This window comes from Vicugna pacos, chromosome 11, assembly GCF_048564905.1.
Source record: "Vicugna pacos chromosome 11, VicPac4, whole genome shotgun sequence".
Lineage (NCBI taxonomy): Eukaryota > Metazoa > Chordata > Mammalia > Artiodactyla > Camelidae > Vicugna > Vicugna pacos.
The window spans coordinates 98,786,702-98,802,569 of NC_132997.1; positions in this window are offsets into that span (position 1 = coordinate 98,786,702).

A 15,868-nucleotide genomic window follows, 5' to 3' on the forward strand; every position below is an offset into this window, starting at 1 on the left:
CCAAGCGGAGCCCATGAGTCCCCTAGACTGGGCTTCGGACGGGAAAGGTGGCCCATGCCTGGGCATCCACTCCAGAGCCCAGAACGTGGTCAGATGTTCGCTGGCTCAGTGACTAAACCCACCAAATAGGAAGCATGAAGTCAGCGAGGAACACGGCAAGGACACAGAGCCATACAGTGTGCCTGGTCATGCAGCGGGTGTCAGAGGCACAGGGACTAGAAAACTCAGTCCCTATAGCAAAGGAGCTGGGAGCGTAGCTGGAGATGCCAGATTAAATCTATAACATTGACACATTAATGTAAAACGTGCATATGTGTAAATCTGTATGTAAAGTTAAGGTCTTCATGGATGCTATTTACATAGGGTATCTTAAAAAGTTAAATATACATATATGTGTGTATGTATGTACACACACCCAGACACACACTGTGGTAGACAGAATAATGTCCCCAAAGACATGATGTCTTGATCTCTGGAACTTGTGAATGTTACCCTCTATGGCAAAGACCTTATGGATGTGATTAAATGAAGGACCCTGGATTATCTGGGTGGGCCCTAAATTCAGTCACAAGGGTCTTGGTTAGAGGGAAGCAGAGGGAGATTTGACACAGATAGAAGAGTGGAAGGCCTGTGATCACAAAGGCAGAGATTGGCGGGATGCTGCCACAAGCCAAGGGGTGTGGGCAGCCCCAAAAGCTGGAAAGGGCAAGGAACAGATTGTCCCTTGAAGCCTCCAGAGGCAGCAGGGCCTCCTTGACACCTTGATTTTGGCCCAGTGATACTGACTTTGGACTGCCAGCTTCCACAACTGTGAGAAAATAAAGTTCTGTTGTTTGAAGTTGTCCAATTTGTGGTGATTTGTTAGAGCAGCCACAGGAAGGCTTACCACTGATGAGAACGGGGACATGTGACATGATCACATTTCTCAGACCAAGTGGCCAGGACCATCCTGCTCAGGCTCAGGTGAGAAGTGATGTGACTCATGAGTCTCGCCTTCCTCCCAGCTCCAGGCACCCACAGGGCCACCCGGACCTTGTCTCCCATGGACCTGGCTGCCTAAGGGACCCACGGAGGCCTTCTAGAGGTGGTGACATTTGGACTTCCTCTCGTTTGTTGTTTTTCGGCAATGATCTTGGCACAGATCTATCTCTGAGGCTCTTCATGCTAAATTCTAAGATCTGCTTTGGTGAACATCTTCAGTTTGTGCCACAAACATCCTCGCTTGGCTACCAAAGTTGAAACTTCAGAAAGCGCTTTGCTGCTGTGCATACATCTGGGCACCCTGCAGGAGATGGTTGCACTGGTTGCATAGTCCTAGCACTGGGACTCTGCAGAGTCACAGGCTCTCAGATGACACCAGGGCATTGTCTTGTCCTTGACAATTGGAGGGCAAAGCCAAGTCATCACCTCTTTGGGTCCCTCAAAGTGCTTTGCATGGCGGGCCCCTCATAAGACTATTATGAGTGGAATTATTTCCGTCTTCCTGCTGAAGCCTGTCCAGCTCACCACCGGCCGTGGCCAACTTTCTCCAGACTGGCCTTGGACCTTCAATTATTAATGCTCCAACCTTTAGCCATTCTCCAGTCGAAAAAATCCCATATATATTTTAAAACTTTCCAACTGGGAGTTGTCAATCACAGCAGAAAGCAGGTAATGCACTCAAATGAGAATAATTCAAGGAGAGCTTATTTACAAAGGATGTAATTACAGAGGTAAGTTGGGTTCTATGAGGGATATTGTGGGGGCCCCCAGAACAGAGCTATTACCACCCCTCTGCTCAAGGGGACAAGGAGAGGGAACCAGGACTAGATGTGGGAAGGGAAGGAGACACTTCAGGGCAGACCCTCGCTTGAGGGAGCAGGTAGGTACTGTCAGGGGACACAGCCAGATTAAGGCAGCTTGTAGCGAGCAAATACCCTGATTCTACTTTCTAACCACCCTCTGGTCTCCTGTTGGGAGTCCTGATGGGCTGACCCTGAGGAGGAGAGCCCACTGTAAGATTTCTGGGCTGAAAACTAGAGTGAGAAGGATGAAGGGAGGACCCCAAGCATGAGCTATAACTAGTGTTATTTCTTTCCACCCTGCCTCCTAGAAATCCCATCAGCCACTTGGACAAAGAAGCAAAGTGGGAAAAGGCAATGACGATAAGGAAAAGAGAAGGAAGGACATGTTTCCGGTAAGAAACTATAGAGTTGCTGGAATTCACCACTAGATTTGACACTGAGCTTCGGACGAGCCACTGCAAAAATGAAAACAATGATTTTGATATCACTTCCTTTAAAGAGAGTCGGGACATCTTTTTGTTTCTCATGAGGAACCTCTGAAAGAAAGCATTAGGCAGAAATTTTATTGATGTCTGCAGCAACTGATTACAATCAATTCAAAATGGTATTTTTTTCACTATGTCACATGCTCGGTAAATAAAACTGGAGGGGTTGCGCTGAGACATAGCTCAGTAAAGTCAAAATATACACAATTTCCTTAGGCTCCTGGATCTTTGAGTAGAATCCACTAAGAACAAACCAGCAACCACATTACTGTGTTTTTCCTGTTAGATAGCTTCTAATCCTTCATGGGTTTGGCCAGGAGGTCACATTAGTCAGGCTTCTCCCAAGAAACAGAACCAATAAGATGTATATTGAAAAGAGAAAGAGATTTATTTTAAGGGATTGGCTTACACAATTATAAAGGCTAGCAAGTCCAAATTTGCAGTGTGGGCTGGCAGGCTGGAGGCCCAGGAGTGTCAAAGGTGCAGTTCCAGCTTGAAGGCTTTCTGCCCAAGAATTTCCTCTTGTTCAGGAAGATCAGTCGTTTTGTTCTATTTATGCCTTCAACTGATTAGATGAGGCCCTCCACCTCATGGAGAGCAATCTGCTTTACTCAAAGTTCTCAGAATTACATGTTACTCTAAAAACACCCTCCAAGTTGACATATGCAGTTAATCATTATGAAGGCAGAGCAGATGTTTTGAGTGGATACCCTGATGACAATCTGTTGTGCTGTTTTTCTGTACTGCTGTGAGAATTCACACAGAACTGTATCCTCTGAAACCCAGAAGAAATGGTGGGATCGACAATCTAAGATGAAATCTAAGTAACGTGATGCTACTGCCCTTTTCATTCTTTTCACACAGACGTGTCCTTCAGCCACCCCAACTCTGGTCATGGCCACATTGACTTTCAGGGGAAGTATCTTATGTAGCCACTAGTTTGTACAAATACACTGGAGACTTAGCCACATGAAAATCTTCCCTTGATCCTGGAGTCATATCCACATGACCAGAGAGCAGGAGATCAAATAACAGTCCAGAAGAATTGTCAGTGTAGTCACCGGCTCAGACAGTTCACAAACAAATCAGAAATACTCATAAACGGATGTCTGGTATTGTCCGCTTTATTCACTCAGTCACCTACTTGGTGTAAAGCTTGTAACTTCTCAGAAGTACTTTCTTGAAACCATTACAATACTGCTATAGTTATAAATATTTCTACAGCCTGATGGAGACCATAAAACAGGAGGATTTACTTCAATGTCGGCCTTGAATTCTCCGGGAAACCGGCGGCCTGAGAACTTGACTCATTTTTTTTCTCTGCTCTAGAGGACGCCAAAGAGCCCAGGCCTTGCATTCCGGGTGCAGGAGGGTGAGGTCCACACAGCACCAAGGCAGTAAGTGCGTGGTAGTTTCTTGGGGAATGTTGGTTCTGCAGAGTTGATCGGAACCACTTAGGTCAAGAGATACTGAATTCCAAACATCTTTGCTTTTTGCCTGTTTTTGTGGTGGTTACTCTTTGCCCCCCCAAAATCAGGACTTGGACAAAGAGTGCCAGCAAGTCCCTCCACACAGGGGCACTGGCTGGCACCCCTGTAATCCACGGTTTGTAGAGAATGAAAGCAGCTTTGGTTTCCTTTTGTACGAACGCACCCAGTTACCGACGTGACACTGCGGTTTCCTTGCTCGGCTTTGAAATAGAGTAAACTCACAAAAGCTACTGTCGAGTTCAGAACAAACACAGGGGGTATGTTTAGTTATTTGTTTTTGTAGTAAAATAAAATATTTATTATCCGCAGACACCTACTGTGAACAGAGGGGGAGGCCACTGTGTTTTATCTCGCCGGTGTCATGTTTGACTTCCATTAGGGATGGATTATAGACCTGTGGGTTTTCATGAATTCAGAAAGTCCACTTTGAACACTGATTTCAAAGCCTACAGGGGGTGTGAGAATGTAAGAACACAGCTTTGGAGGAAGGAACCTGTTGCATCTAGCAAGCACCTTGTGTTTGATAAGGCAGATTGGAGGTTCCCTGCGAGAGAGAGGCCAGGATGCTTCTCCCTTAATAAGACGACTTTAAAGGAAGCTTTCCTATTGTTTCCCCCACACTTTCCTCAAGGTGTACACAATTAATTCAGTCCTGGAGTCCTGAGAAAATCACCATTGTATCAGCCGGCTTTGCCTTCTCGTCTCTCCAGCTCATCACAGGGAATCGGAAAGTACGCTAAATCGTCAGGGGATCTCTGCCTCCCGCATCCCCGCCTGCCGGGCTGGCCCCGCCACGCACCTGCGCACAGGCACCCGCACGGCACGTTAGATCTTGGAATCTACAAGAGAAGGCGGTCCAAATTGAAAAGGATGACCACCTTTGACATCCATCAAGGGTCCTATCACACCTACGTCCAATTCTGAGCACTGTGCTGAAAACTGCTTTGGTAAACTGTAGTCTGTCTGAAGGAGGGTGTCCCGGAGGACAGAGGTGAACACCCATCCCCGAGGAAAGGCTAAAGGGACCCAGGACATCTCTCCTGGTGAAGAAAAGAGTAGGGGTTCACCCGGGGGTGACCTCAAGGATGTGCGCGTCTGTCTCATGGAAGACAGCCTGCGCTTGCTCTGTGCTGTCAGGGGGGACAAAGGAAGGGCTCGGCAGTGAGGATTTCGTGGAGTTGGGTTTGAGGTCCTCAGAGGGAAAGTTCAGCCTCCCGAGGATCCCAGGAGCTCCTAATGCTGGAAACACCTGGAAGAGAAGGGGTCCCTTGCTGGGTGGGAGGATTGGATCAACAAGTGGGGACAACCCTGAGACTAGAATATCCCCTGGTCCCAGCACTGAAAAGTCATCCTCAGGGGAACACAAAACAGAGTGTTAAAATGGAGGGTATGCAGATCTGCAAGGGCTCCCCAATGAATGGTCTAGTCCTCAGCTAAACTAGCACCGAGGGGCCCAGATTTCTACTCTTCTTTTAGCCCTAGTGCGGCGCCTGCCCACACCCGCAGCCTCCTGCAGGGGCCCCAGCACGGGCACTCCCTTCCCCCTGGAGACTAAGGCCCAGAGAGCATGACTGAGACCAGACAACTGTGCCTGTTCTAAGTGACACAAGCCAGCAGAAGGAGGGTGCGGCCCTAATTCAAGCTATTTTCCATGGTGTCCTTTTAAGGACAAGCACTGAACAAGGTTCCCACACATGAGAGCAAAATAAGGAACGTTCAATTGGGAATCAAGGGAACCAGGGTGGCGGGGAGGCTCTGGTTTGGGCTCGGCACCGGCCGTGTGAGTGGATTTCAAGTCACCTGGAGCTTCTGGGTCTCTTTGTCAACAAGGAAGTCCCCTTAGGTGCTGGATCTCAATTTTAGAAAAAGCAATGCCTTCAGATTGTAGGATGGCCTAACATTGTCACTCTGAACTGCTCTTTGCCGTATGGCTTGGGCGGCTCCAGGGAACTAGGCTCAGCCTGCAATGTGCTTGTGTCTGGGATTCCTCCCGCCGACACCCAGTTCTGATTGCAATGGAGAGTAAGGCCCGCCCTCTGTTCTGGGCTTTTAGCAGGCTGCGCTGAATCCCGTTCAGTCTTTCATGCTTTGGGGGCTTTTTGCGTGTGGGCATCCTTAACCATCACCTCAGGAGCAGAGCGGGCTTGTATTAGCACTTCAGTCCTCAGCCCAGAGGAACGTCCATCTGACGAAGCTCCCCACCACGGGCTCCTCGAAGGCAGAGACTCAGGGCGGTGGACACCCCGGGTGGGTACCTCACAGCCTTGCCTGTAACAGCCCATCAGCGTTTTTTCGGTTGAACTGAGCAGCACTGCTCCTGAGCGTGGTGACTGCTTTTGAGCTAGCCAAGGCAATACGCCGTGCATGTGTTTACCTTTTTAACTTCTAAAATCCTTATGCTTTAATGGTGGCTCTCATTTATCCAGATACTCAATACATCCTAACTGAGAAGAAGGAAAAGTTCTCAACTCCTCCGTGTTAAACACGACAAGTCCAGTGAGACAGGCTGAGTCCCCTCAGCTACTCCTGGCGGGTTCACCTTCTTTGTTCCAGGGACGCCCTCTGTTTCTGACACTTTACTTCTCAGTGCTCAGCTCCTACCTGTCCCCTGCCCGACCATTTGTGCACTTGCCCTCGAAACATCCAGGAGTTGCATTTCAGTGCACCACCTTTTTAGCTGCTCCTTCAGTATTGCCCACATGTGACACCCCAGCACACGTGCCCACACCATAGCAGGGCACTGGCTGTGTCCCCAGGTAGCCTGCAGGGGGTGCTAATGTGCCCCGACGGTGACTCAAGTCAGTCAACTGTCCATGAGTCTCATGAAATATTTGCTCCTGGCTCCTAATTCTTCTGGAGGCTTGGCTCTGGAACCCCTCTCTGGATGCCGTGGGTTCCTAGCAGCCAGGCTGGACAGTGGCTCTGGAGCAGGAATCTCTGAAGCAGGTGAATTGTGGGCACAGTGAGCAGGGCATGCTGGTATCACTGAGTCCCAGGAGTAGTCTGTGTGTGACTCCCAACCAAGCTGTAGCAAACTGGAGGCAAGGAGCCAGGATGTCACCGAAGGGTCATCACTGTTACTCAGAGGGTCAGCCTTTTACCCAGACCACTTCCCCGGCCTCATGATGGCTGGACATCACGGTCTAAGAGCAGCTCAGGAAACATGCAAGTTTAGGATTTGCTCGAACAACCACAGCCATCCTGGAACCTTCATGTTTGAACCTTAGAATCCTTGGACCAGCTTCTAAAAGGCTGTATGTTTGGAAGGTCAGGGCACTTCCCGGAGAAAGAAACAAGAGAGTCATGGTTCATCCATGGGAATGAGAGCCCATCTTGCTTGAAATCCTTTCCTGGATTTCCAAAGCCAAGTGGAAGCAACTTGGGAACCAAGTGTCCACTCAGTTTCCTTTCACTTTTCTTTGCTTCTTTCCCCTTCTAATGTGTTCTCCTTCTTCCAAAAGCAGATCATGAAAGCCTGTTGGGTTTGGACTTGGAGGTTCTCACTGGAGGTTTAGGTCTGCTGTGAGACACTAGGATCATTCCATAGCTGTGTGTCTTCAGGATTGCAGAAGGACACACAGAGTGCTTCTCACTCGGGGAGCGACTTGAAAAGAACTTGAACTTTGCTGAAACCCCAATAGTTCACTCATACGTGCTCTATGGAGCTTCTGTGTCACTGCGGGAAGCTGGAGTCCTTGTTTTTGCTTGTCCATGTATCAAATAAATGCTCTATTATACACCATCAAAATATCCTAGAATTCTTTAAAAAGCATTTGGGGGATTTTTAGATAGAAAAGTACTATCTAAAATGGCATTCTTTCTGTGCTTAGTATAGCAGCAAGGTCCCTGCAACATTAAGTTCATGAATCAAACTCAGAAATTTCTGGAATTAAGAGTCAAGGTTCCCATGGCAACCTCCTTTGTTCCATTACACACATTTATAATGACGGTTCTTTTATGGCCTGATCCCATAATAATCGTCCACAAGACACACAACGAGGCGATATTTTTAGAGAAATGGCTAACTACGGAGAGAGATAAAAATGGACTGACACTTTATCCGGCTCACACAAGCCGAGTAGCTGAAGTTCTACCACGTGAGCAGAGAGGGGTCCGACCTGGACCCTCTGACGCACGCCTTCTGTGGGTGTGTACGAGCGCTGGCGCTCCAGCAGCACGAGCTTCGGGCAGCAGCGTGGAAATCCCCGTCCTGAGTGAACAAGTGAAACCGAGACACACCAGCCTCTCGAAGTTGCCTTTCAAATGTTGAGAAATAACACAAACAAGAACCTGGATGCGCCCGTAACCCCTCCAACATGGGGTCGTCAAATGCCCACGTTCAGGGGAATTCAGAAGTTGCTTGTCTTGAAACATTGCACTCCCCAGTGGCCGTGGGACAGCGAGGTCCTAGTTGGTATAAAATTATATAGAAGGTGGCAGTTCTGAGACGGAGCGGGGCAAGGAGGGCATCGGGCATCTGCCGAGAGAGCCGCCATCCGGTAGTACCCCTTTGGCAGGTGCCGCTGATGTGCACCAGCTCCCAGCTCACCGCCGCCTCAGTCCCCAGCAGCCGGCCCTCCTCAGCCACGACCCAGGCCCGGCTGATACGGACGGACAAAGACCAGCCTGCTGGTCGTGTGGGGTGTGACGTACACGCCACAGCTCCCTTCAACCTCCCACCTCTGGATCAGCCCGAGGCCAGACTCCGGCTGAGACCACAGCCTTTCTCAGCCCACCCCCCTCTTTCACCTTGCTGGCTGTTCTCCTGGTAAGGTGCTGCCTAAAGCTCGTCCCCTCAGCACAGCCACAGCCTCCAAACCCCTGCCTCGGGCTCTGCTTCGGGGAGCCCCCACACGAGAGAGCCCTCGAGGCCTGGTGTGCTGCCAGCAGGGCTCCGGAACACAGGGGCGTCCTTAAGCCAACACGCATCCACCTGCTGAAACAAGCCCGAGGCTCAGCTGGGCGGTACAAGCCCAGAAACCTGAGGAGGGAAGCATCGCAGTCACTGAGAGCCTCCCAGGGGCCCAGTCGGCCAGGACACCGATTCAGGACAGCGTGTTGGCTTCCCAAGGCTCTCTCAAGAAGCGACCAGAAACTGGGTGACATAAAACAGCAGTCCTGTCTGCATCCTCTTGTGCTCCTAGAGGCCACGAGTGGGAAATCTTAGCATCAGTGGAGGGAATTCCTCCTGGAGGCTCCAGGGAGAGTCTGTCGCCGCCCCTCTCCACGCTCCTGGTGGCTCCAGCAGTCTGCGGTGTTCCTTGATTTTTAAACGCATCACCCCCACGTCTGCCTCTGTCTTACATCTTCATGTGGCCGTCCTCAAGCCTGTGTCTTTGTCTTCCTCCCTTCTTAGAAGGACTCTCATCACTGGCTTTAAAATTCACCTGAAGCCCAGTAAGATTTCAATTCAAGATCCATAACTTAATTACGTCTGCAAAGGCCCTTTATTCAGATAACGTCACATTCACAGATTCTAGGGAAATCTGTCTTTTTTTGGGAGGCGGGGGCAGGGGCGGCGGGGAGATGGATATAATTCAACCCATTGCAGATGGATTTGTAATCTGAGGGCCTTTGCCAAGATCCAAAGAGTCAGAGTCAACATGTTGTCAGCAACTGGGTTTTCTTCCCTCGACTCCACCCACAGGTCCGCTGGGACGGAACGCTGTTCCCAGCGCCACTCAAAGCAAACTGTTCTCCACTGCCACCTGCCAAACATAATAAAGGCCTGGGGCGGGCGCCAAAAGTCAGGCAGCTATAAAGCAGGAGTCCTCTCAGAATCCTTCCACGACAGCCGGCAATGCACAATTTGAAATCTCAGAACCTTTGAATGACTAAGAATTTGGCCCTGAGTTTATTCACAAACCTCTACAGCCAAGACAGATTTACATGAAATCATTAGAGCTAAAAAAAAAAAATCAACCTTCTGCCTCGCGTGTTCAGCTTCTCATTCATTGCCTCCTCACCTGTCACTTTTCAGAGCCATCAATCATGGGTTGCACCCCTTTGAATTTGTGATTTACCTTTAAAGCCACTGAAGCAGGCATCGCCCATGTGACTGCAAAACCGCTGGGCTGAGAGCATCCCTAAGAATGCGATGTGAGGGAGCAGGAGACACCTCATCTGTGAGTTGTCCCTGAAGCCCCCGTGTGGGCCACCAACCGTCCTGGTTGGGGCTCCTTTCTAGCCATGAGTTGATGGCCATGTACGAACAACCACAGTGGTTCATTGTCTGTATCCAAAATCATCATCTGATTGTGAAGACACACAGGAGGCGGTGGGAAATATACTATGGCCCGTGTGACTCAGGGTGGAGCTTAGCAGGAAACAGATGTGGGTGTTGACCAACAGCAAAGAGTCGGGTCCGGTGGGGCCTGTGCGGTTGGGGCACCACGTGCAGGCGTGGAGGTCAGAGCTGTCCCGGTTCCGTCGAAACCGGCCGCTTCTAACGCGTTGCTCAGCACGAAGGAAGCTGTCTACAGCAGGGTGGTTTTACTTTAATCATCCTCTTCTTCGATTAATTTGGTCAATAAGAAGCCAACCGAGAGCTGCGGGATGATTTGTTTCAAAATCAAATGATTTTATGTGTAAAAATAGGAATTACAGCTCCTGATTATGATATTATCATTAATACAGTTATTTTTAATTAAGAATTTTTATTAGCGCTCATCAACTAAAGTGATAGATGTGCAGTGAAATAAATTTGCTCCCCAGATATGAAAAGGCCTTCATTAGGACGGAGAGCCAAGCAAAAATTACACACTTGATGAGAAAGGCCGCCTTCCTGAAGAGAAAGGGCACTGGTTCCAGTGGGGCTTTTCCTAAACTTCACCAATTTCCCCATCTCTGATCTGAGTCATCAAAGGATTAGGCCAGAACCCTGGAGTCCAGGTGCCACGTCCTCAGGGATGGCCTGGCTTTTTCAATCCTTCTAAAGTTCTGGACATGGGCTCAAAAATATCTCTTCACCTTGGGAACACCTCTTCCCTCGTCTGTGACTGTCAACAGGGCTCCGGTCACGCAGAGTCCTGTCCCTCCGCCAGTAACTCGTCACTCGGGGAGGCAGGCACCCTCAGAGTTAGACACGAGGGTTATTTGTAGCAGATCATCTGAAGCGAAAACTGCCTTCACTCAGCAGTGGAAGACTCATTTGAATTAACGTCAGTATATTTCTTTATGTCCACAGCCTCTTGGAGGAGCTAACGCAAAACAAACCAAAAGGGGAAAAAAACCTCAATTGTTTGGGGGATTTTAAGAGAATTCTTTAATATCAGATTAAGCCCATTTTGATTGTAAATCTATTTTCAGCTCAACGTTACCAAAGAATATTACAAGAAAACTCTGTTTTATGAAGTTATTATGATTTAAACCGTCCTCTCTCTGCTCTTCCTCTCTGACTCTCTCGCGCACACATTCATTCTCCAGAGGATCTAAAAATAAGCCTCAAGCTATACATGTCAGTGCTCCAGGTTTATCCCACAGACTAAGGAGTCTTTCACAAAATACCTTTATTATTTTCTGGGGTTCCACCGCAGTATCTGGAAATAGAGATTATTTCAGATTGGAACCGTAGGGGAAACAGAGCTGTCAAGTGGACAGAAACACCGTCCTCGTCACCCTCATTCTCATCGAGATCAGAAACGAGTGTTTTCTAAAATCTCACAGTCCGCGACGACCCACTTTTCGCAGGCAGCATGACGCGCGGGATGCCAGCACAGCCAGGCCCCGGTGCGCCCGTCCCGGCTGCGCGCGTGAGACGCTCCGCCGCTGCTTTTCGGGCCGTGAGGCCTGGGTGGCGGCCCCGCAAGGCGGTCTGGCGGGGAGGAGCCTGGCTCCCGGCTCGGGCCAGGCCTGCGAGCGGTCTGGGACGGGGCCGGACTGGGAGGCGCGCTGGGTGCGCCCAGGCACGCGGTGGGCACGCCCTGCCGCCGCAGAGCGCCTGTCCGGCACACGGCTTGGGCTTCAGGTCTGTTCCGGGGCCCGCCTGGCGCCCCCACGTGCAGCAGAGACGCGTGGAAGGGGTCTGGCAGCTGCGCTCGTCCCCGGGCCCTGCCTCCTGCGTCTGCGGGCTTGTCAGCAGCAAGCCTAGGAGACGGGACGTGGAAAACGTGCCTCCAGTGCTGGCCTCGCCCCAGAAGATTCCGAGGAGCAGACCCCTTCTTACTGAAGCCACTGACCTGGGGAAGGAGTGTCCGCTCGGCCAGCTTCCATGAGCATCACCTCGTGGCCGATTGCAAGACACGGAAGAAAAGATGTTTTAGCAGTTGTCATCACTGAGGGGCTGCAGGAGCCACGCAGCAGGTAGGAAATTAACTATGAATAAAAAATCAATTAAACAGGTAACAACTTCCTTCTAAAAGCTTTGCTGTGCTCTGAGGAGGTCTGGGGGTGTCCCCTGAAATGAGCAACCCCAGGGGTGTCATGTAGGTGTCCCCGCAGCTGCATAGCTCACTGTACAAATTCTTAACTCGGATGTGGCCCAGCTGATGGCAATGTCGTGATTACATTGTCCCTGGTTGTTCCAGGAATAACAGTAATGCAGGCGGCCCTCGCTCACCGAGCCCCAGTCATGTGCCGAGCCCAGTGGGAGTCTCTTGACAGCCAGAGGCTCATTTAAGCCAAGGCTGATGCAGCAGAGTTTCCTCTATTTCTTCAATGGGCATTGTGTTACATTTTGATGTTCCAGAAATTAGGATCTGTCTTGTGATTGATAATGTCTTCTGGCAAAAATAGATACTACCATATTATATATGTATGTCAATTTAAAAATATACCATTGATTTAAAGTCATCTTAGACTAGAGGTAATGGAGTACTACGACCCCCATTTCACAGATGAGGCAAACTGAGTCAAGGATGAGGACACTCACCCAGCAGCACACAGCCAGTAGGTGGCAGAATCACCGTTAAGCCCAGTTCTCTTTCATTCAGGAGTCTGCCTTTTGATGCTGTTTTCATTCTGAATAAGCTGAGAAAAGCAGAGATCGTTTACATTCCTTGAAGGTCACAGAGGAGAGGAGGGAGGGAGGGGAAAGATGACCTGGCCCCGGGCCGGTTGGGCCAGCATGGTATTTCAGTCTGATTTCTCCTGTCTGCCACCTCTTACTTTCTCCTCTCAAGTTTCCCCATTTTCTTCTCCTTTTTTCCTTTCTTGAGCATCTCAATGAGGACCACAAGTTTTGTGGGTCACTCATTAACTGCACAAAAAGCTACAGAGGTTACCACCTCTCCTGCAGTCAGGACTTGGCCCTAAGTCAAGAGTTCGTCATTTTTGTTTGTAGCAACAATAACATGTGTCCCTTTGAGCAACACCCTATGGTTTGGACGATATTAATTGAATACAAAGTCTTCACCAAATGATTCAGGACGGATTTAAAAAGTGCCTTCATCCGTGTTATTTTATACCCAGATAAGTGGTCCTAAGGGATGGAAAGTCTTGCATTAGCTGGTGTGGGTAAGTGGTTGCTTTACGGAAAAGGAGTCTTCCTCCCAAGCTCTCAATTTCCTGATGGTCCAGCTCCCTGGATCCTTTCCATGATCCTTTTATCGGAAGGTAAAACACTTGGGCAGACCAGCGCTGCCCATCAAGTCGTGCTGTGCAGCCATGTGGCCCCAGGTGTCCCCCGCGCCCTGAGCTCCAAGACTCTCTGCCTGCTGGGCGGGTGGCAGCCACCCACCCCCCAGGATGTCGCTTCTTGGTGGAACGCAGTCTGGCCTTCGCTTGGTGAACCTTTGTAGTTGGGCAAGTGTAGGTCCGGCATCTTGAATCTGAAGGAACTAAAGGTCACTCCTGGGACAAGAGGCCCGAGGAAGCACATGGGGGGCCCACATTTCCTAAAGCCAAGTGCTCTGGTGATGCTGGAGTGTGGGTGGCCTTCCCTCAGGCCGGGCCTGCTCCCAAGTTAGCTGTGATCAGGAGCCACGTACACAGGTTCAGTAGCCAATGTACCTCTGCTCCAAGGTTCTGGCTAAACCTCACAGAGCTTCTGGCTCTTTTTTTGAAAAAATAGTATTAAAATATGTAATTTTTCTCCCCAAGAGAAAACACTTGCTGTCTGTGATTCAAAAGCCTCTCCTGCATCCGTGTGTATTTAAGCCGCATCCATCTATATCTGGGTGTCCACGTCTGTTTGTAGCTGTGTCCATCTCTGTCCACATTTATGTTTATCCTCTTCTACATTCTGGTAGAGCCTCCCTCCTCGGCTTCTACTTCCCCCGCAGGACTCGCCCTCACCCCACAGAGCGGCGCTGACGTGTTCGGGGGGAGTTCTCTCACATATTTGCGAGTGTCCACGAAAGCTCTTGCCTACATCCTGGGACCCACACCCTCACCCCCACCTCCACGGAGCAGAGAGGACACCATCCAGGAGATGAGGGGAGCGGGTGACACTCACTGAAAGGTGACATTTTTCTTCACCCAATGGCAAAGGTACTGCTTGAGGAAAAGACACTTCGGGTCAGAATTTGGAGGAGATTCATAATAAACCAGACAGTCTGCTTTGGAGGGCGCCGGTGGTCTGCGGAAGTCAAAATGATTTCCTGCTGACGGCTTCTCCCTGAAGTCCTGGGCTGCACCAGGAGCCCAAGTAGCCGGGCAGCGTCTGGGTGACAATATGGCCTCTCCTCCCGCTCGTCATAGTGCGGGATGCCGTTCGTGCTTGGGGGTCTCATTTTACCAAAGGAACTGAACCTTTAAACTATTTCCCACAGTTATGCTATGACAAATTCCAGATTCCCAGAGCTATGGTTGATGTTCTGGTGAGTTTTTAAACTGGAGAAATGTTCTTAAATACAATGCAGGTAAGGGAAGGCACAGGGACAAATGGCAACAAAATATAAAAGCTGTCTTTTGGTTCATATGTTAGAAAATCAGTCCTATTTCTTGTTTATAGCCACAGTTCTAAGAGCAAAGAATAAGAATGCCTCCATCAACAGACACAGCTACCAGTGGTTCCGTTATACTGTCCTGAGACAGGAAGGTGAGAGGTTGGGAAGAGGTGATGGGAAAAGAAGCAGCGAGCGGGCTCATCTCTGGGCTTCACAGGAAAGAGTCAGTTGCTCATGATTCCAGTCTGGAGCCTGATGCTCCAGGGATGTCTATGTCGTGAGACTTGTAGAAGGAGATTTTGCAAATATGTGTAAGAGATACCACATATGAGTGATATCACATGGTATCTTTCTTTCTCTTTCTGCCTTACTTCACTTAGAATGACAATCTCTAGGACCATCCATGTTGCTGCAAATGGCATTATTTTATTCTTTTTTATGGCTGAGTAGTATTCCATTGTAGAAATATACCACAACTACTTGATTCAATCATCTATCAATAGACATTTAGGTTTCTTCCAAAATAGAAAAAAAGAGGACACAAATGAACTCATCTACAAAACAGAAACAGATTCGCATACATAGTAAACGATCTTATGGCTACCAGGAGAAAGGGGGTAGGAAGGGATAAATTTAGGAGTTTGAGATTTGCAAATGTTAACCACTATATGTAAAAATAGATAAAAAAACAAATTTCTTCTATATAGCACAGGGAACTATATTCAATATCTTGAAGTAACCTTTAATGAAAAAGAATATGAAAAAAATAATGAAAAAGAATATGAAAGTGAATATATGTATATGTATGTACATGATGGGGACATTGTGCTGTGCACCAGAAACTGACACATTGTAACTGACTATACTTCAATAAAAATAAATAAGTAAAAAATTTTTTAAAACTTAAAAATTAAAAAATAAAAATAAAAAATGTGTAAGAGGATAAATATATAGGCAGACAAATAGAGATCCAAAAGACACAGGAACTCAGATAAAGGCGGAAACGGTTTAAATATAGACAGATGCAGACACAGACATAACACAGGCAGAAATAGGAGATGATGGGTAGGTAGACAGATGGAGAGATCGGCAAGCAGAGATGCGAATACAGATGTGGCGATGACAGCGATGGAGGAGGACCGGTCTGGGGATGGATACACGGAGCTTCAGGCAGAGGAAGTGGTACGTGGAGGTGTCCATTCACCCCACACACGCGTCCCTCATGAGCTCACTCTGGGTGGGGGCTTTTTAAACGAAAGACAGCCTCCCTGCTTTCAAAAAGC